Below are 24,403 nucleotides of genomic sequence, written 5' to 3'. Positions count from 1 at the left end.
TGGATACTCTTAGCCAGAATTAAAGCAGCCTTATTTAATTTAATTTAATTATGTTTAAATAAACTAAACTAAATTTAAGGTGAAAAGTGGTTAAGGGAGTGCTATTTAATCCTTCACATAACACAAGAATCAGAAGTAACCCAATGAAATAAATGGGCAGATGGTTTAAAACAAACAAAAAGAAGTAACACAACACACAGTCAACCTGTAGAACTGGTTATCAGGGGATGTTGTGAAGGCCAAAAGTATAACAGGGTTCAAAAAACAATTAGATAAGTTCAGGGAGGATAGGTGCATCAATGGCTATTAGCCAAGCTGATTAGGGATGCAGCCCCATGCTCCGGATGTCCTTAAACCTCTGACAGAAGATGGGACTGGACACAGGGGATGGACTGCTTGATAATTGCCCTGTTCTGTTCATTCCTGGTGAAGCATCTTACATTGGCTACTGCTGGAAGACAGGATACTGGGCTACATCGACCATTGTTCTGACCCAGTATGGTCATTATTATGTTCTAAGGCCACTTGAATTCTGAATAAGAGCATCCACAAGGGTTTAATGCAGTTGGTCAAATCCACTTTATCTTCACACTTTTAGTTAATTTGGATTAACTTTCCTGAGTGTCCCCATGTAGACAAACCTTAAGAGCATACTGCAAGCAGTGGAGAATGAAAACTATTAAAAAGCACCTTAATATGTCAAATGAGCCAATTTATTACCTGGATTAGTCTTTGTGAGTAGAATGATTCACAGTAATTAGTCCTGCTATCAGTTGCAATGGAGTTTGTTCAAGCTACGCAGTAGCAAACAATGCTTCTGCAACTGGCAAGACTGGGCACTGCTAACTGGCAGATGTTCCTAGCCACTTCGGTGGCACAAGGCTCCCTACACCCTTCACTGCTGTGAATTAAATTGGAGGAGCACTGCACGATCTATCAAAATTTCAGTGAAAAAAGAATAGCTGATAGTTGTGTTAAATTGATTCTGCAAACATTAAGAAATGCACAAACGTCATTTTCCACATTTTTCCTGTGACTGATGCTTGTGTAACACAGCCTTCTGGACAACTGGGATTCCTGCTGGAAGATTTACTGAAATCCAACGAAATGCTACCCGATGCATTGTAGCTGGAGATGCGGCACGTTTTGTGGAACCTATGATACATCTAAGTAAATCTGCCTGAGAGTATTATATGTTTAACAGTTTAATACACATCGAAGTCTAATGCATTTAGACTGTTGGTATATTGTGACATGTCTGCTATTTGTCTGCTTGGCGTGAATAGAATGGCCAAACAGATTGTTTTGGATGCTGTGCTGTCATGAGAAAGAGTTGTAGGGCTTGAATGACTACATTGAGATCTTTTAATAGGTGTTGAAGAGGTCACACAGGTCTTTCTATAATGGAAGAGAACCCTTTGAAACATTTTTTTCCCCAGGATAAAGCTAGAAAGGTTTTTAATGAAGCCCCAGATAAATATAAAAAGTACAGTAAAAGTCAGTGCGCTAGATTCCATTTCAGTTTCATCAGTGGAAATCAGCAGTAACCTCATTAAAGCCAGTGGAGTCACTTTAAATTTACCATGGTGTAACCGAATTATACAACTAATCTTGAGCACTTTTTAATTTAGTTTGGGAGAGAAAGGAAATATTCCAACTGAAATTGTAAAACTCTAGAAAAATAACACAATTCTCAAAATAAAACCAGCAGCTACTTTGTTTTTCCCTTTATAAAAAGGATCGCGTGTAATCAATGTGTTCTTCACATCAAATGTCATCCTCTCACTCTCTTGAACTATAGTATAACAATGCTAAACTGTTCATATGAATAATAATTAATGTGCCAAATTGCACACCAAGATCCGGCCACAGAGAGTGCACTATATATAGATCTCCCCCTCCCACAACGCTTTGGCAGTGTTTCCCTTTTCAGCTGATGCCCTCCCGGGTTTTATTTTGGCGCTGATGTTTGGGCCCATTTAATCTAGAAAGGCTAGTCTTCACTGAGGACAACACAACATTATTATTAGTGTCAGTGTTATAATTAGTATTTAACAATAAACATTTATATGGAGACATCCAGGAAGTTTTTGGAAAGTGTAGGGGACAATTTCCTGGTGCAAGTGTTGGAGGAACCAACTTGGGACAGAGCTCTTCTTGACCTGCTGCTCGCAAACTGGAAGAATTAGTAGGGGAAGCAAAAGTGGATGGGAACCTGGGAGGCAGTGACCATGAGATGGTTGAGCTCAGGATCCTGACACAAGGAAGAAAGGAGAAAAGCAGAATATGGACCCTGGACTTCTGAAAAGCAGACTTTGACTTCCTCGGGGAACTGATAGTCAGGATCCCCTGGGAGAATAACATGAGGGGGGAAGGAGTCCAGGAGAGCTGGCTGTATTTTAAAGAATCCTTATTGAGGTTACAGGGACAAACCATCCCGATGTGTAGAAAGAATAGTAAATATGGCAGGCGACCAGCTTGGCTTAACAGTGCTGATCTTAAACACAAAGAAGAAGCTTATAAGAAGTGGAAGATTGGACAAATGACCAGAGGAGAGTATAAAAATATTGCTCAGGCATGCAGGAGTGAAATCAGGAAGGCCAAATCACACTTGGAGTTGCAGGTAGCAAGAGATGTTAAGAGTAACAAGAAGGGTTTCTTCAGGTATGTTAGCAACAAGAAGAAAGTCAAGGAAAGTGTGGGCCCCTTACTGAATGGGGGAGGCAACCTAGTGACAGAGAATGTGAAAAAAGCTGATGTACTCAATGTTTTTTTTTGCCTCTGTCTTCACGAACAAGGTCAGCTCCCAGACTACTGCACTGGGCAGCATAGCATGGGGAGGAGGTGACCAACCCTCTGTGGAGAAAGAAGTGGTTCGGGACTATTTAGAAAAGCTGGATGAGCTCAAGTCCATTGGGCCGGATGCGCTGTATCTGAGAGTGATAAAGGAGTTGGCGGATATGATTGCAGAGCCATTGGCCATTATCTTTGAAAACTCATGGCGATCGGGGAAGGTCCCGGACGACTGGAAAAAGGCTAATGTAGTGCTCATCTTTCAAAAAGGGAAGAAGGAGGATCCTGGGAACTACAGGCCAGTCAGCCTCACCTCAGTCCCTGGAAAAATCATGGAGCATGTCCTCAAGGAATCAATTCTGAAGCACTTAGAGGAGAGGAAAGTGATCAGGAACAGTCAGCATGGATTCACCAAGGGCAAGTCATGCCTGACTAATCTAATTGCCTTCTATGATGAGATAACTGGCCTCACTATCAGGCTTTCTAATCTTTTACTCATTCTCTGAACCCGCTCCAATTTGTCAACACCCTTCTTGAATTGTGGGCACCAGAACTGGATGCAGTGTGCCAGCAGTGGTCCCTCCTGTGCCAGTTACAGAAGTAAAATAACCTCTCTACTCCTACTTGAGATTCCTCTGTTGATACATTCCAGAATCGCATTAGCACTTTTCGCTGCAGCATTACATTGGGAACTCATGTTTTGCTGATTATCCACCACCGGCTCCAACATTCCCTCATCCTGTAAATAATGCCTGTGTTCTTTGTTCCTTCTTCAGACCCTGCACCAAGTGGAGTTCAGGATCCATCCATCCCAGTGCTGCAGAAGGGTTTTGTATGGCAAGATAAGGGAGATGACATTGGTCTTTCCTGAATTCAGTGGGTGGTTGATCTAAAAGAGATCCGTGTTCATTTGCTAGCCTGCATGTGATGGGAGGCAGTGATATGGAGTTATGTAACTATAGCATGATGATTGATGGTGTTTTCAGTCTGAACTGGAGACAAAATCAAATAACTCTAGTACTAAGATAATCTCCCTGACTACACTGAATGTGATTACAGTATGGTAATAGAGTGGGTTTTGCTCTATATTGGAAACTGGTGGCGGGAGGGGGGAAGGAAATGGGTCCCTAACTTGAGAACGCTTAAAAGAAACGTAATTTTCAGAAAGTGCGGAGCAGCTATCCTCTTAAAATCAGGCCTCTTTCAAGCTGGGCACCTGAAAATGCAGCCAATCACTAGTTACCTCTGAAAATCTTGCCCTTCGTTTTTTGAAAGTTCCTTATAATAAAAGGTTTATAAACCTCCACATTTCCCCTGTATTCTCCTCTGGCTACAGCCAACCCGTGCAGAATTGCAGGCAGAAAGCATTCTTTTTCTCCCTGCCCTCTCGGGTGGAAGCTGGCAGAGGCTTGGGTGCCCAAATTAGGGCCCAGATTTTCTAAAGCGCTCAGTGGCCAGTATCCCTGCCCATTGAGAATGAAATTTCATTTCGGGGCCTGAGAGCCGGGGCCTTTTGAAGATCCAGCCAGTTATTTATTAGGTGCCTAAACAGAAAATGTTGAGTGCGGAGCGGTTTTGATCCCCTGAATCTAGGTGTATACTGTAACTGTAGAGTAAGTACTGTACTTCCATAGCAAGGCCCTCTGTCCTTGTGTGTTTCTCCACTGATCTCTGTAGCCGTTGTACGTATGGCTCAAAGGCAAAACATATTCCTTTTTAAGGCCTAAGCATGCCCTCAGCTGTGTAGAAGACTCCGATTGAATTCAGTACAAGCGTGCCTGCTCATCCTGTTTATAAAGGGGTACTTAAAGTCGCTTGTTTCCTGTCAAGGTGCAGCAAATGAAGTCGGGTTAGAAAAGTGAGGACGAGGGGGAGTGGAAAGAAAATGCTTTCTATTCCGGCCATTAAATATGCAGTGTTTCCACACGCTGAGATCGAAATGGTATTTAAAGAACTAAAAGCTAATTATAGCAGGTGCAAACATTCTCCTCTCTCCCTATTATGAGCTATTGACGAAATTGCCAAAATAGTCAGAAGGGATCTTGGTGCAAAGATCAAGGGCAAGAGTTTCAAATGTAGGGGCCCCAAATCCATACTGAGGGTCCTCCATAAGTGGCCCAATTTTCAGAAGTGCTGAGCATCCTGCAGCAGCCTCTGGTGAAGTCAGCAGAGGCTGCAGGGTGCTCAGCATTTCTGAAAATCAGGCTGCTTACCTGGGTGCTCATATGAGAGTGCAGTAGATTGGCTATAGGCACCGAAGGTGGGATTTTGAAAAGAGCCTAAGGGAGTTAGGTCCCAGTTCCCATTGAAAAACTTAGCCCTAGTTTTTAAATTCCCAAATTTTAAGCCCACATTCCCTAATTGAAAGTAAGAGGGAGTTTTAGGAAGACAGAAAAGATTTCATTACAGAGGCTGTGAGGCAGAACATGTCCAGTATTTATTAACAGCTGGCCTTCCCTCCCAATACAGTTAAGAAGTCAAATGAAATTAAGAATGAACATTTTTAGGTCTGAAAGTATATTTTGGGTATAAAACAAGACATTATTTGACTCCTGAAGGAGGAGGCATTGCAACAAACTATGAAGGTATATATGTAAACCTATAGTATAGTATAGCATGGAGGCCATGTGGACAAGTGGATAAGGCCCTGGGCTGGGATGCAGGAGATTAGAATAATAGAATATGAGGGTTGGAAGGGAACTCGGGTCATCTAGTCCAACCCCCTGATCAAAGCAGGACCAATCCCCAACTAAATCATCACAGCCAGAGCTTTGTCAAGCCTGACCTTAACAACCTCTAAGGAAGGAGATTCCACCACCTCCCTAGGTAACGCATTCCAGTGCTTCTAGTGCCTCCTAGTGAAAAAGTTTTTCCTAATATCCAACCTATACCTCCCCCCACTGCAACTTGAGACCATTACTCCTTGTTTTGTCATCTGGTACCCCTGAGAACAGTCTAGATCCATCCTCTTTGGAACCCCCCTTTCAGGTAGTTGAAAGCAGCTATCAAATCCCCCCTCATTCTTCTCTTCTGCAGACTAAACAATCCCAGTTCCCTCAACCTCTCCTCATAAGTTATGTGCTCCAGACCCCTAATCATTTTCGTTGCCCTCCGCTGGACTCCCTCCAATTTTTCCACATCCTTCTTGTAGTGTGGGGCCCAAAACTGGACTGCCACTGACTTACTATGTGACCTTGGTCAAGTCACTTCCTCCATGCCTTTGTTTCCCTTCTCACCCTTTGTTCATCATGTGTATGTAAAACGTAAGCTCTCGGGGCAGGAGCTTGTGTATGCACAGTCATAATGGAGTGAGTTCCCAACCTCAGTTGTGGCCTATAAGCACTTCTGTAATGCACAGAACACTGATAATGGGCATTGGCTTTTCTCCCTTGTGCCCATGCTTTCTGATCAATGTTGATCATTAATCTAGAGGCCAAGTGTGCTTTTGCTGCCATCTGGGCATTCACAACTCTAAAAGATATCAGCAGTACAAAAGAAACCTGTCAACGGTTAGGAAATTGGTTTGTAATTAGTATTTTGTTGCTGTAAGGTCTGGAATTTGCTGAAGCTGCTGGGAGATATGCACATGCATACATGGATGCCCGCAGACCGGGGATGCTGCACAGACGGCTCAGATGGCTGCTATTTATTGAAAACGAACAGCCTGTGAAATCACTGTGAAAACAATGCATTGTTGGGGGACCACAGAAGGACCTCAGGGCTGCTGTAAGGACAAGACATTGTGGATGCTCCTTTTGAAAGAAATGATTTGCTGCTGAAGAGCAGCAGGCTCATTTGTGGCGTGTGCCCTCCAAGCTACCCAAACAGAAAATCCATTGTGGTCTTTGCCTGTGGTACAGCTGCACAGAGCTGACAAGTTAAGTGTTGCCCGCCGAGTTTTTACAATAGGACTTTCAAATGCTTCCAGGCAATGTAGAGTCGATGAGTTGATGATAATAATGTCCATAATCACCGCATTATGTAACGGTGCATTGCCACCTGTGTATACCCTGATCCTACATTTTGCTGTATTCCTGGACCAGAGGCGGGGAGGGGTTGACCTTTTCTAGGTGGATTGGCTGATTCTAGAGCAATAGTGAGAATTTTGCCTGGGTGAAGAAATAACAAATGCATTCTGGGGGTATATCACAGCTGCAATAGAAATAATGTTTTAAGTGTTTTTATGGCTGCGTCTTCCTTGTGTTAATCCCATCAAATGGGGTCCACTGTATAAGTTCTCTCTCTCCAGTGAGTGGGGAGGGTTTCAGGGCCCGGGTCCCAGCCTGAACCCGCATGCTCACACTGCTATTTTTAGCCCCGCAGCGTAAGCCCTGCAAGACCTCATCAGTTGACCCGGGCTCTGAGTCTCATTGGTGGTTGTTTTTTTTTTTGCTTTGTAGACGTACCCTGTCATGTTAACCTTTTCCTTTATGACCTCCCACCACTTCGTCTTGTGTTGGCCTCTCTGTCTTTTCCCTTCAGCTATGAGCCAGTGGACTCATAGCTGTCAGGATTGTGCTTTACATGACCAGATCTCTGAGCCTGCACTCACTCATTTTTCTGTTCATGGGTTTCACTTGGAGCATGTCTCTAACATACACTTTCCTTGCGTGGTCTCTTGTGCTGACACCACTCATCCATCTCAGCAGTCGCACTTCTGTGGAGCAGATCATTGATTTCCGGGGGAGTTGGCACCTTTGAGGATCTGAGCACTGAATTCCTGAGTCACTTTTCCTAATGGGATCCTGAGTCACCTAGGCATTAATGAAAATTATATCCCAAGCATTTGATTGGCCATTATGGTCTGAATGCTTTGCACTGCTCCCGTGTAGCACAAGCAGACAGAATCTACTGGTGGATCTGGCCCCCAAAGTTTCTTACCCATCATTACTGTTTTTTACTCTGACCCTTAACTCCAGCTTAGTATTATATTTTATCTGGGAATTTTTCAATGCCTAAAACAGAAGAGATACTGGTGTGAGACTAAATAAAAATGTGGATTGTGATAGTTAGTTGCACCTATGGGTAGGCGTAATATGATCTTTAACATCAGGTCAGCTACGGCTAAGAAATATACTACCTCAACTTTTTACTCTGGTAATTTTGACACATAAGGGGACTTTTCTGAAAACAGCTGTTTAGCCTTTTCAACAAGCTTGTAACTCACTAACATCAAGCATGTCTTTATTTTTCCCATTTTTGGATTGCTGTAATAAAAAAATAAAATAAAATGAAACAATCTGGCATGGTAAAAGATATCTTCTGGTCTTCGCAGCTCAATGTCTGTCATATAAGCTAGACCAGCGGATTTATGGAATACATGGGACAGAGGAATAAACTTCATTTTGTACTTTTACAAAATCCTTAGATCCTTTTGGGGACAATAGTGCTTTGTATTCTAATATTACTCATGACAGTGTGACCTGTCCTTGTGAGGCACAAAAAATAGTGGGGTGGGGGGGGGTGAGGGAAGGATCCTGTACCTGTAACAAATGGTGGTGACATATACATAGACACCATGGTCATCAGTGGGGATATATCTCAGAACCTTGAGCACCAGGACTTTGCCACATGGACTGAGTAGCTATAAGGATGTCACAAACTTTTATAGTCAGTAGGGCCATCGATCCATTATCCTATGCATTAATCAAGAGTACATTGAGAACAGAACATCAGAACACAGCCCTCAAGGTTTAGGCTAACAAGCCAACCAACAGCAGCAGAAAACCCCAACAACAACCCACCACTACCAAATGACACCACCATGCTAGAGCCTGCGCCAATGCGCTAGTGAAGGATTAACAATGTATTTGTCTAGGAGGAGATTTTTTTCGAAAGCATCTCCAGGATTTAGGAGCACAAGTGCCATTGAGATTACACGGACATTTTAGAAAATCTCCCCCTTAACTTTATAAGGTCTCCAGGACAGAGACTACTTTGCTTTTCCCTTCTGTGTTGTGCACAGTTGTGATCACACCAGCACCTAACAATTATTATTATCAATTCAGGGAGACCTCAGAAACCAGTTTCTGTATCTTTGTGGGGGGTGCGACGTGGTGTGAGCAGAATGAATAGAACCTTTAGTTTCAGAGTGGCAGCCGGGTTAGTCTGTATCGGCAAAAAGAACGAGGAGTACTTGTGGCACCTTAGAGACTAACAAATGTATTAGGGCAAAAGCTTTCGTGGGCTAAACCCCACTTCATTGGATATATGCAGTGGAAAACACAGTAGGAAGATATACACAGAGAACGTGAAAAAATGGGGGTTGCCATACCAACTCTAATGAGACTCATCAGTTAATGTGGGCTATTATCAGCAGGAGAAAAATAAAACTTTTGTAGTGATAATCAGGATGTCCCATTTCAAACAGTTGACAAGAAGGTGTGAGTAACAGTAGGATAAAAATTAGCATGGGGAAATAGTTTTTAGTTTGTGTAATGACCCATCCGCTCCCAGTCTTTATTCAAGCCTAATTTAATGGTGTCCAGTTTGCAAATTAATTCCAGTTCTGCAGTTTCTCATTGGAATCTGTTTTTGAAGTTTTTTTGTTGAAGGATTGTGACTTTTATGTCTGTAATTGAGTGTCCAGGGAGCTTGAAGTGTTCTCCGACTGGTTTTTGAATGTTATAATTTTTGACGTCTGATTTGTGTCCACTTATTCTTTTGCATAGAGACTGTCCGGTTTGGTGAATGTACATGGCAGAGGGGCATTAGTGTAAGTCAGGCTTTTCTGTATCTGCCTACCTGCTTATATGGCCTCTCTGACTGCAGCATCTGAGTGTCTTATGTACAAGACTTTTCACTTGCCGGTTTTCTCCTACCAGTCCTGCGTATCACGTCAAGTGATTAAAAAGATTCTGTACTATAAAGCTTGAAGACTTGTGAATTAATATCCTGTTGAATAAAAATGCAGTCCTATGGATCTTTCTCATTTCCTTCCAGCTGTAATGTCTCGGATAGACTTTATACAATTTCATTTTATTTTATTACCTTACTCTTTTTTTTATTATTTTTGTTCATAATGAAAATATAGCATACGCAGAGCAAATCGTGATCAAATATATGTCTTACGATAGAGAACTTTTTAACATGAAAAAGGAAATGTCAAGCTATTAATATTAAATTACATGGTGGGGAAGGGAAAGATTTTTTTTAAAATCATTCTTAATATAAATGTAGGAAATTGACAAGGCTGGGGAAGCTTTCTGATTGGCTGATGGAGGTTTCAGCTCATATCGTCCTGCGACAACATCTGCACCGCTAGGAATTAGCTTTATCCACATTTATCACCACTGTAAAAGTAAATTATCCTGTTTTGTAAGTGGAGTAACACATGGCAGGTCTTGTGATTGTTGAGTCAAGTGCTTGACGAATTTGGCCTTTGGCCTCCTATCTCAACACAAATCCAAGGAGCGAGGTTATCTCTCAACAACTTCACAAACTGCTGTATCTCATCCCTTACTCATCAATAATCTCCTAACTGGGATATGGGCTCTACAGAGTTGAATAACACAGCATCAGTTGTTGTTTGGTCTTTAAAGGCGTGCAGGCATTGCGTGATCTAATAGTGGAAAGCCATGTTGTGTCACAGTCTGAGTTCCACATTGGATTTTTTTTTCTAATCTGAGCACAACATGCCCATTTCCTGAAGAGCAAAGTTAAAATTTAATTTTTGCAACAGTATTGTTGCTGTCTCATGGCCAGATTGTGTCCAATTTTGGGTGGGTTTGTAGAGGGTCACAGGGAATCGCCCTTCACTCTGCCCTCAAGGTAGAATCTAGGCACATTCCCATTGGGAGTTGGTAGGCACTGTGTCCTGTGAATGCCACTGCTCGTATTAGCCATCCAAAAGGGGATGGAGAGGGACTATGGCTTTTATCCCTTAGCACTGGGCAAAAGCGCTAGCTAAGCACAGGGAAGCACACTCTGCACCTGATGCAAAGAGAGCAGAGCAGCTATTGTGTGTGTCCTTCAGCATCCTGTCCAATGCAAGAGCCAGAACCCATCCCTTAGGATATAGCAATTCACAATCAGGCCAGGAGAGAGAGAGAGCAGGGGACCGTCTTTTAGTTCTTTGTTTACACAGCCCATAGCATAATGGGGTCCTGGTCCCGGAGCAGGGCCCTACGTGCTCTAGTGACACTGATGAAAAAAACAGTGAAATGTCAAAGTGAAGATCTTCACAAACAGCCACTGAATCAACCCTCTGCTGTGAAGAGATGGGTTTCCAGAGGGTTGTTTGTACATTTGTATTTTGTGTTAACTAGAAGCCAACTCTCTGTGCCATGAGTCTGAAATACTGGGACCATCCAATGTTTCCATGAAACTTGTCTTAATCAAGATACAATGCAGAAAAATAAAAAAGGATCTGAATACTAAGATGGGATATTTGGGACTTTTGTTCTGAAATTAGGATTGGTTTTGTGGAGGTGGAGGGGTGGGTGACCATCTGAGGCTGTGACTGGGGATACATTGACTCTACTTACTTCGCATCTTGTTGTAGAAAACATGGTGAAGCTGCAGGCACTGTTAACTTTCAAGTTGCTCAGCATGGGAAGGGAATGGATAGCCTTTCCACCACTCTATAGCGTAGGCTGCTGGGTAGAAGAGCAAGGAATTCTCTTTTTCCAAAGGCCTTAGCAGCACACAGCTGAGCCATCGTCAACATCAATCTGGGAATCGGTGTTTTTGCAGTAATCTTTTGTCTTGGTTTGCATAAGGTACTTTTCATTTGGATGGACAGTACTGTATGACTGTGGGAGTCTGAATGAATTCCTTGGCTAGTGTCATGTGGTGGTGTGGGCAGGAACAAGGAATGTACAGAGGCGGGTCTGGTGGTTTCAAGAAGGAAAGGTGTTTGTTAGCAATCCCTTATGGCAGCGATACAGCAGAGTCAGCACTAACTTGTTCACTTCTGATCAGCACATTAGTAGCCATGTCGCTTGACCCTGTGGGGATGGGAGGAGGCATGCAGGGATGGTGGGGGGTGTGGGCATGGAGCAGCTGCCTCTTTCCTTGCCATGCTCCTTTGAGGATGTCAAAGTGGGGGGATAATCCTTCCTCAAGGACTCAGATTAACGCCTGACCCTGCGCCCCACTGTGGAGAGGAAGGTTTTGCAGGAGTGGGCAAAGGAGCCAGTTAAATCACATGTCCTTATGGTTCTGGTGCTTGGGTGTGGGGATTGCAGAACAGTGTAAAAGGGGCACATGGGACCTCTGCGAACCAAGAGGTTAGGAGCGGCATTCCCAGTAGATCCACTGAATCAACCTATTCAGAGGTCCACATCCCTTTCTGGCCTCCCCAGTGCCTGAGGGAAGATGCTGTGGACTAAGCTCTGATCTCTCTTCCATGGCTGTGTATGTCAGCAGTGATCCACAGAAGTCAGTGGAGTTAGAGCAGAATCGTACTGGATAAGTGGGAAGGCCTTGTGTGAGGTGAACTTTGTGGAATTTCCTGGTCACTCCACTCCCATCCAGGGGGTTTTGTCTTGAGGAGATATGATCCGCCCCTTTGAGGAGAATCTCTGGCTACTCTAGACACAATAGGTTGTCCGTGAAAGATGGTGACTTTATCAGATGACAGTAATACACACCCTTCAAGAGTTCTTAGGGTGTGATCCAAAGCCCACTGAAGTCAATGGGAGCCTTTCCACTGACATCAAGCTGATGCTGGATCAGACTCTTAAAGCTTTTGATTTTTCACTCCTGCTGAGCTCAGAATTAAACAACTTGTGTGTTTCTTCTTCTTCTTCTTACTTGAATGTGACAAGGTATTATGATTAAACTCCTGCAGGATTTCCGCTTTTAAAATTATTCTGTCTCTTAGGCACAACTGTTCAAAGTAATGCTTTTTTGGCTGCTGACACCTTAAAATTGGCTAAATTACATTAAGGTATTGTTGCAGAAGGGGGGAAATCAGCTCTGGGCCAACAGCTTGTATGTCAAGTCTTGAGTGAAAACAGTTCTGGAAAATATGGCTAATTATGGGAAGGTCTGTTGACCCTGCCCGTTAGCAGGTTGCTAATAGGCACAGAGCCAGTAGGAAATTTCTTTGTTGGGCAGCAAGCTTTTTAAAATCTCTGAGGTATGTCATATTCTATGTTGCTCATGCTCTTCTTTTTACCAATGTGTTTTTCTCTCCTGAACTTGGTTGGTTAATTTAAACAGCTGTAATGTACACACTTTACTGAAGCTCTTGAAGTCCTTAAGTTGAGTGATCTATGCACAGTGTAGTACCAGTGGAGGATCTGACTGACATCCAGAGGGGTGTTTTTCACAGGCTCCTGTCTCGGCACTGTTTGACATGCTGTAATCCATTTTAGTACTTTACTAGTTTATTTCATTAGCTTGGCACTCCTAGTTGAAATATAAAAGTGCATACTAAAAAATCAATTACTGTCAATTTCCAGTGCACTCCAATTACACTACCTCTTACATGCCTGGGGATAATTGCTAGTCACTGAAAAGTTAGTAGGATGCCTTGGGCAATCAGATGCACTTCACCTCTTGACTCCTTTTCCCATTTATATGGGGTCAGAGGTGCCCATGGTTCTTTGCCATTCCATAGCACAGATTCATAGGTCTTGGAGTTCTAGTCCTTTTCTCTTCAAACTTCTCCTGACAGAGTCTTCCCATCATATCCTTGGTCTTCCACATCCTTTCTGGCTGTCCTCTTCCTCCCTGACCTCTTTCTTTGCTGGTCGTTCTCCCTTTCTTATCCCATGTCCAGCCCACCTCAAACATGCACTCTCCAGGCTATCTAATACTGAGAGTGCCAAGTTCAAATTCCCCTTAATAACGTCCTAATTTCTACCTTCCACTTGCCTGCCGTTCTCAGTATATTATTTTCTACTACCAGTGTCTTCTTTTCTTCCATTTCCATATGACCCACTATTTCCAAACCACAGAGCAGGCAGGGACAAACACGTGCAGCATAGGGCATCCAGATAGTCAAAGTGAAGATCTGTGGCTCCTGCCCAGTGGGAGGTGGTGGCAGTGGACAATTTTGGTGGGGTGCCGGAGAGGTGAGTTACAGAAGGGCTTTGGAATGCAGCTGGATAGAGTGAGAGAAGAGTGCCCTTTGCACACCCTTCCATCCTCAGCCAAGCACTCCCTCTTCCCTCTCTTCTCCCATCATCCCTATTCCCTCCCCTCTTTCAGAATAAAAACAAGGAAGGCACACCATTTTCTCTGATTCCAGCTCGGTAAATCCAGTTCTTAAACAGCTCTTAAAGCAACCTCTTGGGCTTTGTCTGGAGAGCTGATCCAGGACACAATTGCACAAGTGATGCCATAACATTTTCTTCAAAAATATGTCGGGCATTTGAGAAGGAGAGTGCGTGGATATTTCCAGCTGGAGATCCTGCCTTCCCCATCCTTCACTTACTACCTACATGCATGGGCTGTTCTCAGCCTTTGCTCATACTCATCTGTTTCTAGGTAAGTCCTTCATCCTGATATTGCACAATGAACAGTCATTTACAGTAAGCCTTGCCTGGGGCACAATGAAGGTCAAATATATGAACAACCCCCCCAAGAGGTACCGATAAAACAGGGCACCTGTGTCGCAGAGAGTGGATGTACTTTCGTCTTGACTGGGGCCTTTGCATCCAGAGATTTGGCTCTAGGCACATGGGTAGGGAGAAGAATTGAAGCTCTGTAGCTTACTTTTGGAGTCTCTTGGCCTACTTTGGCCTCCCAGTTTACAATATTTTCAGATGGTTGAGATGGTCTCGTTTTGTTTTGGTGCAGTCAGCATTAGATATAACAATCACCAGAAGCATTATTTCAAAAATCTTAGTGTTGGGCACTGTTGATTACCTGCTATTTTGATGTCTATGTAATTCCTGAATAAATGCTACCAGCATAATAACCAGCATAGATCTCATGAAATCAATGGTCCAGGTTCTGTGGTATCGTGAATCAGTGTAGCTCAATCAATGGGCCCATATCCTCAGCAGAAGTAATTCATTGTAGCTGAGTCAATTGTTGCTTTATGCCATCTGAGAATCTGGCTTATTATGATTGCAGAGTATTAATCATAACATTTAAAAGCAGATTGGACAAACACCTGTCAGGGCTGGTCTAGGTTTACTTAGTCTTATCTCAGTGTAGGGGGCTGGAGTAGATGGCCTCTTAAGGTCCCCTCCAATTTTACATTTTTATGATTCAATAATAATTAATAACTTTATACAGTAGTCTGGATAGACATTGGAAATTCACTCTTTTGAGGTTTGCCCATCGGGTGTTATAAATAATATACAGTTTGGAAACTTTTCTGTTTTTTAACAAATGATTTCAGCAGTGCATACTGCCCTGACATTCTTGGAACATAATGAACTGTATACAGATTATCACAAGTTAAAAGTGAAACAGTCATTTAAACAAGCATAAAAATAATTGCTCTTTAAAGTATTACTTAGATGTCTCTTTTCTGGGCTTAGTTAAAAATGCAAAAAAACACTGCAGTACTTTTATCTTTTGCTAAGTGCAATAGAAAATAGCCAACAATACACAGGGAGAAAAGCTCTTCCATTTTAGCATTGTTTTAAAGAAACAAAATTAATGTCCTGAGCTGACACTGAGAGACACACTAACCATTTACATCTATTTTTGTCTCTCCATGCAAATTAATTACTAATTGTCATTTGTGTGATGTGTTGAAATTAGTTCTTTCTTACTCGTCATTGCCTTAGACGTCTTGCCTCCCACTTCTTAAGGAGGTCAGGGCTTCGGCCACCTCTTGAATCCCAAATGAGGTTTGTCAGTCAAGCGTAGCAAAATCTAATCTCTTCCAGAGGAAAAGAAGAAAACAGACCAGAAAATGATCTGATTTTCCAATTTCATGGCCAAGGTTACCCTGGGAAGTGCCGAAAGTGGCATTTAGAGCCCGTAACTAAGGTGGCATGCCAAACTAAGCACTAGTAACGGCGCAGCCGTGTGGAAAGATACCGCTTTAACCATTTTACAGTTGCTAAGTGTGAAAATTGTAGTGTGGGCAAGCTGCTGAAATCTGCGGCAGTTGGTTCAAAGAGCTGGAACTGATGCTCGACGAGAAAACATTCTCGGGCTCTGTAACTCTTAACCACTGATGAAGCCGGCGTCTGCTTTCGCTGTTCAAACATAAAGCTGAACAGCTTCATTAAAGATAGAGCTCTTTTTGGTGGGAATAAAAAACAAGCCACTGCTGCCCTGCAAGACTCCCCCTAGGTTTTGTTTTGATCAGTTTAGCATATGTTAGCACATGTTAGCAAAACACATCCTAACATTGGACCTGGTGGACGGGTGTTGTTGATGTGATGCTGGCTTTTTGTACAGCTCTAAAAGAGGGGGAGAAATAAGTGACTGACTGTGGTTTAGTAATGATACAGTTCCCTTCATAATGAGGAAAAACTAGGAAAATACTTGAGAGTCCTGTACCAGATGAAGAGATACTATGGTGATTAAAAATGTTTTTATAGATCAGTGTAAGGGCCCGCAGGTTCCCAAACAGCCCCCACAACCTGGCCACCACTGGGCAGCTCACCCAGAACTCCTAGAAGAGAGGGGGTAGCAGAACTCTGGCCCCTACCGGAGGTACCATCCACGAGGATCTTGATTGGAAGGATGATGACCAGCCCCAGTGCGTGGCCACACCAGACTGTTTAAGCCAGAAGGAGGCACAGGAAGTTGTCTGAGCAACTGGAAGACTTCCTGCTGTAGCAGACCTGACTCTTGCTGATTCCTGGTTTCTGCTTCTGGGTCTTACCGAGGCTTGGTTCCTGGACTCTGATTCTGGCTTTTGCTGTCTTGGACTCTGGCTCTGACCACTAGGGCTGAGCGCCCCTGCGCTGACCACTAGGTCAGACTGTCCACGTACCGGTCCTGACTATCAGTGATTTTCCAGCCTTGTCATGTTGTGGGCTACTCCTTAAGGGGGAGGATTTCTCTCAAAAGCTGCTTTCCCCTTCCACTCAACATCCCTGCACCATACAGGCTCTGATCCTGCAAAGGCTTATGCCTGTGTTTAACATTACACATGGCAAATAGTCCCTCTGAAGTGCATATAGTTAAGCGTGTGCATAAGGCTCTGCAGGAAGGGGGGCTTAAAGCACTTGATCACATGACAAAAGCAGTATTAAGGACAGTATTGGAAAACAAGCCGGAGATGAGCGTGTAATTTCTCTCGGCTGCTTTGCGCTAGAGCTGGTGTAAGATTTTTTTTTTTAAATTCTGTTTCATTTATTCAATGAATATTATTATCTTTTGTCAAATAAATTGATGTCTCATATCCGACCACATATGGAGCCAGTCGAACCGCCCCACAAAGATTAATCAAATAACTTGTTCAATAACCTCCCCATCCCAAAGGGCCAGGTCATCTCCTCCTGTGTTAAAGCCCAGCACAGGGGCTTTTGGTAGGAGGCAATCTCCTTACGCAGATCCCCTTCCTCCCACATCCTTACGCAGATCCCCTTCCTCCCACATTGTTTCATCAAGGGGCTGGAGTTTGCTCCATCCCACAGAAAATACGCCGGGCCCATCCCGAAGCCATGCAGTTGCCACATGATGCCTGGGTCATCTGCTCAGAGGCCCTGAGCCTGCAGAACACCTGAGGCACCCAGTCAGCCCCTGTCCTTGCATGGCCCCATTGAAGACTGGCATACAGGCCTCCATCATGACTGAAGCAGCATTGCAGAACTCCTGCAAGTTCTGGAGAGACAGGTTTGAGTACTGCTGCCTCAAACTGCAATGGACATATTTTGACTTCAGATGACATGTCCCTGTGCATCTCAGCTGATGCCCCAGGAGAACACATTTCGTTTCATACTGCTGCTGTTGTAGTTGGTTAATGGGCCAGAGGCAGGGCTCACTGGATACAATTCTGTGGCCTGCATTCTGTTGGAGTTCAGACTAGATGATCATGAGAACCCCTACTGACTTTAGGAGGGAGAAGAGCTATTGAAGCTTGAAAAGCAATCTTGGCACAAGAACAAATGGAGATAAACTGGCTATGAATAAATTTAGGCTGGCAATTAGGAGGAGGGAGGATTTGAAACAACCTCCCAATAGGAGTACTGGGGACAAACAACCTCACTAACTTTAAGACGGATTTTGTTTCTGTGTGGGATTATATGATGGGGCTGCCTGCGATAGCAGGGTACTGGAGTCCATGATCCAGGAGGTCCTGCCCAGTGCTATATTCGTTACAGCCTATGCACATATGAAACCTTTGGGCATAAGGCACCATAGGTCTGATCCAAGACCCACTGAAGTCAAGGGTAGTGGCTGCATTTTTCCAGCAGTTTTTGAAAATCAGATCATTTAAGTGCCTAAATATGGACTTAAGAGCCTAACTTTACGTACCTATTTTTGAAAATCTTGTCCTGGGTCAATTTGTATTGCTGTGTATCTTGGTAAATTAGTACTGCAGGTCACAGGTACTGATGAGCCCTAACTGTATTTGAACATTTGTTTCTAACCTCTGGTTTAAAGGAGGGTACTGTGTACCAAGCTCAGCTAGGGAACTCTCAAGAGTTAGTATAATTTTTTTGTTGAGATTTCTATTTATGGATTTTTAATGCATTTCTGCCATCGCATCTTTTCTCCTAATGGCTCAGAGTCTTGCCTTTTAAATGTGAAGATCTGAATGTAATAACTTTAGAGGACAAAATGCTGAGTTGCCAGCAAAGCAATAAATCACATTTGCACAAATTCCTTGCATAGAAATAATCACATGCAATGTCCATGTGTCACATTTGCAGAAAGAGAAATGTACTGTGTCACCTTCCTTACTGTTGATTTTAACAGAAGAATGAAAACTGGCGTACTCTCACAGAGTCACATGCTCTCCTGTCTCAAGGGAAATCAAAATAGATCTCCCAGCATATTGCAACACACGCCAGAGCATCCACCACAAAGCCTGAGTTGAGTCTGGAGCAGGAGGGCAGGTGATGTCCATTCTTGTAGCAGCTGCATCCTTCTGTTCCAGTTGTGAATGGTACTCATACAATTATGAAGGGGATCTGTGTAAACGCCCTGACTTAAAATTTGAAAACAGCTGTCCCCCAGAGCAGATGTGCCACCCATTCCCACAAAACAGGTCCAAGGTCTGCGGAAATCTGGGAAGAGTCAAGTCAAAGCCAAAGCCAAAGCACTATGCACACTGCCCTGGAGGAGCAAAACTGGCCACTTCTGAAGACCTCTAGACAGCATTTTTTGCCTTCCTTTGCAGCATGGGTCACTTCCAGGTTTAAATAGTGTAAATGGTGGATTCTCTGTAACTTGGGGTCTTTAACTCATGTTTTGAAGACTTCAGTAACTCAGCCAGAGGTTGGGCGTCTATTACAGGAGTGCGTGGCTGAGGTTCTATGGCCTGCAATGTGCAGGAGGTCAGACTAGATGATCATGATGGTCCTTTCTGATCTTAAAGTCTATGGCAATATCAGGATTTCAGAATCTGTCTGCAAAGGCCCGTGGGCTGCTTTTGGATTTTGTCTTCCATCACAAGGGGTTTGGAAAGGTTTGCTACATATAGAATCATAGAATATCAGGGTTGGAAGGGACCTCAGGAGGTCATCTAGTCCAACCCCCTCCTCAAAGCAGGACCAATCCCCAATTTTTGCCCCAGATCCCTAAATGGCCCCCTCAAGGATTGAACTCACAACCCTGGGTTTAGCAGGCCAATGCTCAAACCACTGAACTATCCCTCCCCCCCCTAAAAGCTTCTACACCTGAACAGGGACTTGAACCCTGGACCCTCAGATTAAAAGTCTGATGCTCTGCTGACTGAGCTATCCGGGCACTCTTCCATTCACCATGAGCTCTGGTATTTGTAATGAAGCTTCTACAAGAAGTTTCTAAGACCTAGTCCAAAGTCTGCTGTTGTCAACCGAAAGACTATCACTAGTTCAGTGGGCTTAGTATCAGAGTCATAAGGTTTAGCATGGGTGTTTCTAGCCATGTGGAAAAAGCTAATGTGCTCAATGCTTTTTTTGCCTCTGTTTTCACTAACAAGGTCAGCTCCCAGACTGCTGCGCTGGGCATCACAAAATGGGGAAGAGATGGCCAGCCCTCTGTGGAGATAGAGGTGGTTAGGGACTATTTAGAAAAGCTGGATGTGCACAAGTCCATGGGGCCGGACGAGTTGCATCCGAGAGTGCTGAAGGAATTGGCGGCTGTGATTGCAGAGCCATTGGCCATTATCTTTGAAAACTCGTGGCGAACCGGGGAAGTCCCGGATGACTGGAAAAAGGCTAATGTAGTGCCAATCTTTAAAAAAGGGAAGAAGGAGGATCCTGGGAACTACAGGCCAGTCAGCCTCACCTCAGTCCCTGGAAAAATCATGGAGCAGGTCCTCAAAGAATCAATTCTGAAGCACTTGCATGAGAGGAAAGTGATCAGGAACAGCCAGCATGGATTCACCAAGGGAAGGTCATGCCTGACTAATCTAATCACCTTTTATGATGAGATTACTGGTTCTGTGGATGAAGGGAAAGCAGTGGATGTATTGTTTCTTGACTTTAGCAAAGCTTTTGACACGGTCTCCCACAGTATTCTTGTCAGCAAGTTAAGGAAGTATGGGCTGGATGAATGCACTATAAGGTGAGTAGAAAGCTGGCTAGATTGTCAGGCTCAACGGGTAGTGATCAATGGCTCCATGTCTAGTTGGCAGCCGGTATCAAGTGGAGTGCCCCAAGGGTCGGTCCTGGGGCCGGTTTTGTTCAATATCTTCATAAATGATCTGGAGGATGGTGTGGATTGCACTCTCAGCAAATTTGCGGATGATACTAAACTGGGAGGAGTGGTAGATACACTGGAGGGGAGGGATAGGATACAGAAGGACCTAGGCAAATTGGAGGATTGGGCCAAAAGAAATCTGATGAGGTTCAATAAGGATAAGTGCAGGGTCCTGCACTTAGGACGGAAGAAACAATGCACAGCTACAGACTAGGGACCGAATGGCTAGGCAGCAGTTCTGCAGAAAAGGACCTAGGGGTGACAGTGGACGAGAAGCTGGATATGAGTCAGCAGTGTGCCCTTGTTGCCAAGAAGGCCAATGGCATTTTGGGATGTATAAGTAGGGGCATAGCGAGCAGATCGAGGGACGTGATCGTTCCCCTCTATTCGACATTGGTGAGGCCTCATCTGGAGCACTGTGTCCAGTTTTGGGCCCCACACTACAAGAAGGATGTGGATAAATTGGAGAGAGTCCAGCGAAGGGCAACAAAAATGATTAGGGGTCTGGAACACATGAGTTATGAGGAGAGGCTGAGGGAGCTGGGATTGTTTAGCCTGCAGAAGAGAAGAATGAGGGGGGATTTGATAGCTGCTTTCAACTACCTGAAAGGGGGTTCCAAAGAGGATGGCTCTAGACTGTTCTCAATGGTAGCAGATGACAGAACGAGGAGTAATGGTCTTAAGTTGCAGTGGGGGAGGTTTAGATTGGATATTAGGAAAAACTTTTTCACTAAGAGGGTGGTGAAACACTGGAATGCGTTACCTAGGGAGGTGGTAGAATCTCCTTCCTTAGAGGTTTTTAAGGTCAGGCTTGACAAAGCCCTGGCTGGGATGATTTAACTGGGAATTGGTCCTGCTTCAAGCAGGGGGTTGGACTAGATGACCTTCTGGGGTCCCTTCCAACCCTGATATTCTATGATTCTATGATTCTATGTCCATTGTCAGCTACTGCAAACATTTTTCTCATGTCTAGATAGTGTGATATGTATTAGGTGGCACAGCTCTGTTTTTCTGTCTAGCTTCTTCAAACTACCTGATTTACTTAGTTGATGTCGTTGTGCATTGAATGGGCCATGAGAATCAATCAGGACATGATTTTGACATCCTCACCAATGGACTGTGGCATTCCTACAAGAGGAGCAGGCCAATGACAAGGAGGAGACTTTTCCCTGCATTTGAATATCTTGTGTCCATCCTTTGAAAAACCCCTGGGGAGGGTGAAACTGAAGTTCAGAAGGGGGTTCAGTGAGTTTCCTGAGGGTGAAGAGGACACAGATTCCACGAGCCAGCTGAACCCCATGGGAAAAGATGCCTCTTGCAGAGAGCCATGGTTCTGGGTGTTCTTCAGAACCCCTCCTCCTGGCAGTTCCCTCGCAAGCCGTGGGGCCGTTGCCTGACCACAGTGTACCTGCACCCTCCATGGGGAGAGGATCAGGTGGGACAGAAGTCAATGTTGCTTTGATGAGCGTTCACTGAAGCTGATCATGGTGGAGGCATCATTGCGTTCAGACAGGAGCAAGCAACACAGAGCAGCTGTTCTCCAAATCCATCTTCCTTCATGCCCAGTGGTAATTGTATCTGTTCTTGGCATGGATTTGATGCCCCACCATGGAATCAGCAGTGTAACTCTTTAAATGACACCCCTGCTCAGGGGTCTCACAGCACTTGTTCTCCCAGGGTGGAACGTGCTGTGTGTACTTGGGAATATGTTGAGTTTAGCTGTTTGTCCATATTTTATAATGCTCTGGTGGTCAACACATCTTGTTTTGAAATGCCCAGAATCTTTGCCATCATGAGTCCCAGCCCTAGCAGGGCTAACTCAGCCCTTCATCATTCGGACATAAGTTGATTGGGATCCATGCACTTGATTCTGTGTGTGGAGCCTTCCAATGACAGCTTTACAGAATGAGCTCCTTCCTGTTTGTTCTGGGTAGATGAGAAGGAGGAGATTTTTCAAAAGCTCTCAGCGCTGGCCTCGCGCTGCCCCCATTGAAGTCAATTTGCCACTTTTGTTTTGCAGAGCATCACATCCAGGATCCAGTGGAGCATTTTAGGAAAGCACTGGCTTGCTGAGCCCTAGGGGAAAAAATCCCCTGCCCTCTGCTGTTGTGTATTCACTTTGGCTGCTCCCTGCCTTCTGCCCTGGGAAGGTCTTCATGTCAGTAGTGTGTACAATGTATGCTCTGTAAAATGCTCAGTGAGTCTTGGGGATGACAAATATTCTACACAAGTAAAATGTTACTAGGACCAGATCCTCAGCGGGTGTAAATCCTTGTGGCTTCACTGAAGTCGGTGGAACTTAGCTGATTTTGGCTGAGGCACTGGTCCTTAGTTCTAATTTTAACATGTGCTAACTGGAATTAAATGCAGGCTGTCAAATGAACCTTTCTGGCAACTTTTTGGGATAAAAGAGAGAGGGATGTTCCATCTCTAATGTCATGACCAGCTCCTCAAATCCTATTTTCTAGAACCTTTCTGAGTTCTATAGCATTCTGTGGAACGCAGTCTGGGAAAAGAAATATAAGTGTAAGGTGCTGTGTTTTGTTTGGCTGCCTTGCTGTCTCTTTCACAGTGCAGGGAATGAGCAAGTGTAGCCCTAGGTGAAGAGAAGTTGAAGACCAGTATGTGGCTTTTGTACCATGGCTTTTGTACATGTTTGCTGTGTTTTAATTGTGAGTGCAGCTTTGGTGGTGCTGGGGAAATCACATCAGCAGCAATGTGATATACACTGTATGCAGAGTTAGATCAGCTGAATGATGTTCTCTTTCCGTCCGGAAATCGCCAGTTCCATGCTCTAAAAATAGTACTCTAGAGCTTTAGATTGTGAAACCTTTTCTTGAGCAGCCACCCCAGAAAAGAGCAAAAATAAGTAAGGAGGGATGAAATTGTACGAATTGCTGGGGGTACTTTACTTGGCCATATGTTTACAATGTGGGAAAAGTTGCCAAGGGCCATTCTTATTGCAGGTTTCTGTGTTAGTAGGCTGCAATATTATAATTAATATCATTTCATTTGTATTAGCACCTATGAGCCCCAGTCATGGGCCAGGGGCCCATTGTGCTAGGGAATGTACAAACACAGAACAAAGAGACAGTCCCTGCCCCAAATAGCTTACAATCTAAATAAGCTTGGTTGTTTAAAAAAATCCTTCTGACACTACAGCCTGCTGAGATTGTCAAAGCAAAATATCACTAAGCTTTGACTTGGTTTTACATTTTCAAAAGTTCATAAGTGTTGTTTAAGGGCCTAAATCCCAAGGATTTAGGGACTTAAACTCCTAAGTGAGTTAGGTGCTTTTGAAAATGTTGCCCTAGGTTGGCACAATATTAGAGTAACTCTCTGCAGGGTCAAAAAAAGGCAGTGACAATGTGTTAATAGTACTGATTTTGCAGGGACATATCCACTATTAAAACCCTTCACCCTGCAAAATTTGTATTTGCAGATAAATTAATGAAAAGCTTCTGAAGCCCAGAGGAGAGACCCACCTATCTTGCAGCACTGATGTGGTCCTAGCATGACCCTCATGGACAGAGATACAGACTTCAGGAAAGAAGACGTTTGTCATAGTCTCTTTGTCTGGGTTGACTTTGTGTAACTGTGATCATGCAATGAGCACAGGACACATGAGTAACAACAGCCCTTTAAAAAATATTCGCAAATAATGAGGCGTTAGCTCCTAAACCACCTAGAGAAGCAGCATCTGTTCATTAAGCCTCGTGCACTTGAATTCAATACAACATCATAAAAAGACAGGGCAAGTACTAATTAAGAAGCTCATTAATAATAAAATTTGACTCCTCTATAGAAATGAAATTGATCCATACTGCAAATAAAGTCTGTTTATTTTTAAGAACAAATTGAGTTCCTCTGAACTTTGACAGGTGTCAGAGTA

At 43.9% G+C, this 24,403-nt stretch overlaps 1 protein-coding gene and 1 non-coding gene across 16 annotated transcripts in view; one reads left to right on the top strand and one right to left on the bottom strand.

Annotated features, from left to right (window-relative positions):
- The window catches only part of EPHA5 (EPH receptor A5), a 319,537-nt gene that overhangs the window by 97,938 nt on the left and 197,196 nt on the right, over positions 1-24,403 (top strand). The window lies entirely within an intron of this gene.
- Positions 19,503-19,575, bottom strand: TRNAK-UUU (transfer RNA lysine (anticodon UUU)). The gene has a single exon. It is a non-coding gene; the product is annotated as a tRNA-Lys (tRNA).

Source organism: Lepidochelys kempii, chromosome 4 (genome assembly GCF_965140285.1).
Source record: "Lepidochelys kempii isolate rLepKem1 chromosome 4, rLepKem1.hap1, whole genome shotgun sequence".
Classification (NCBI taxonomy): Eukaryota; Metazoa; Chordata; order Testudines; family Cheloniidae; genus Lepidochelys; species Lepidochelys kempii.
The sequence above is the reverse complement of the archived record's forward strand: the minus strand, read 5'-3'. Positions and strand labels throughout refer to the sequence as shown.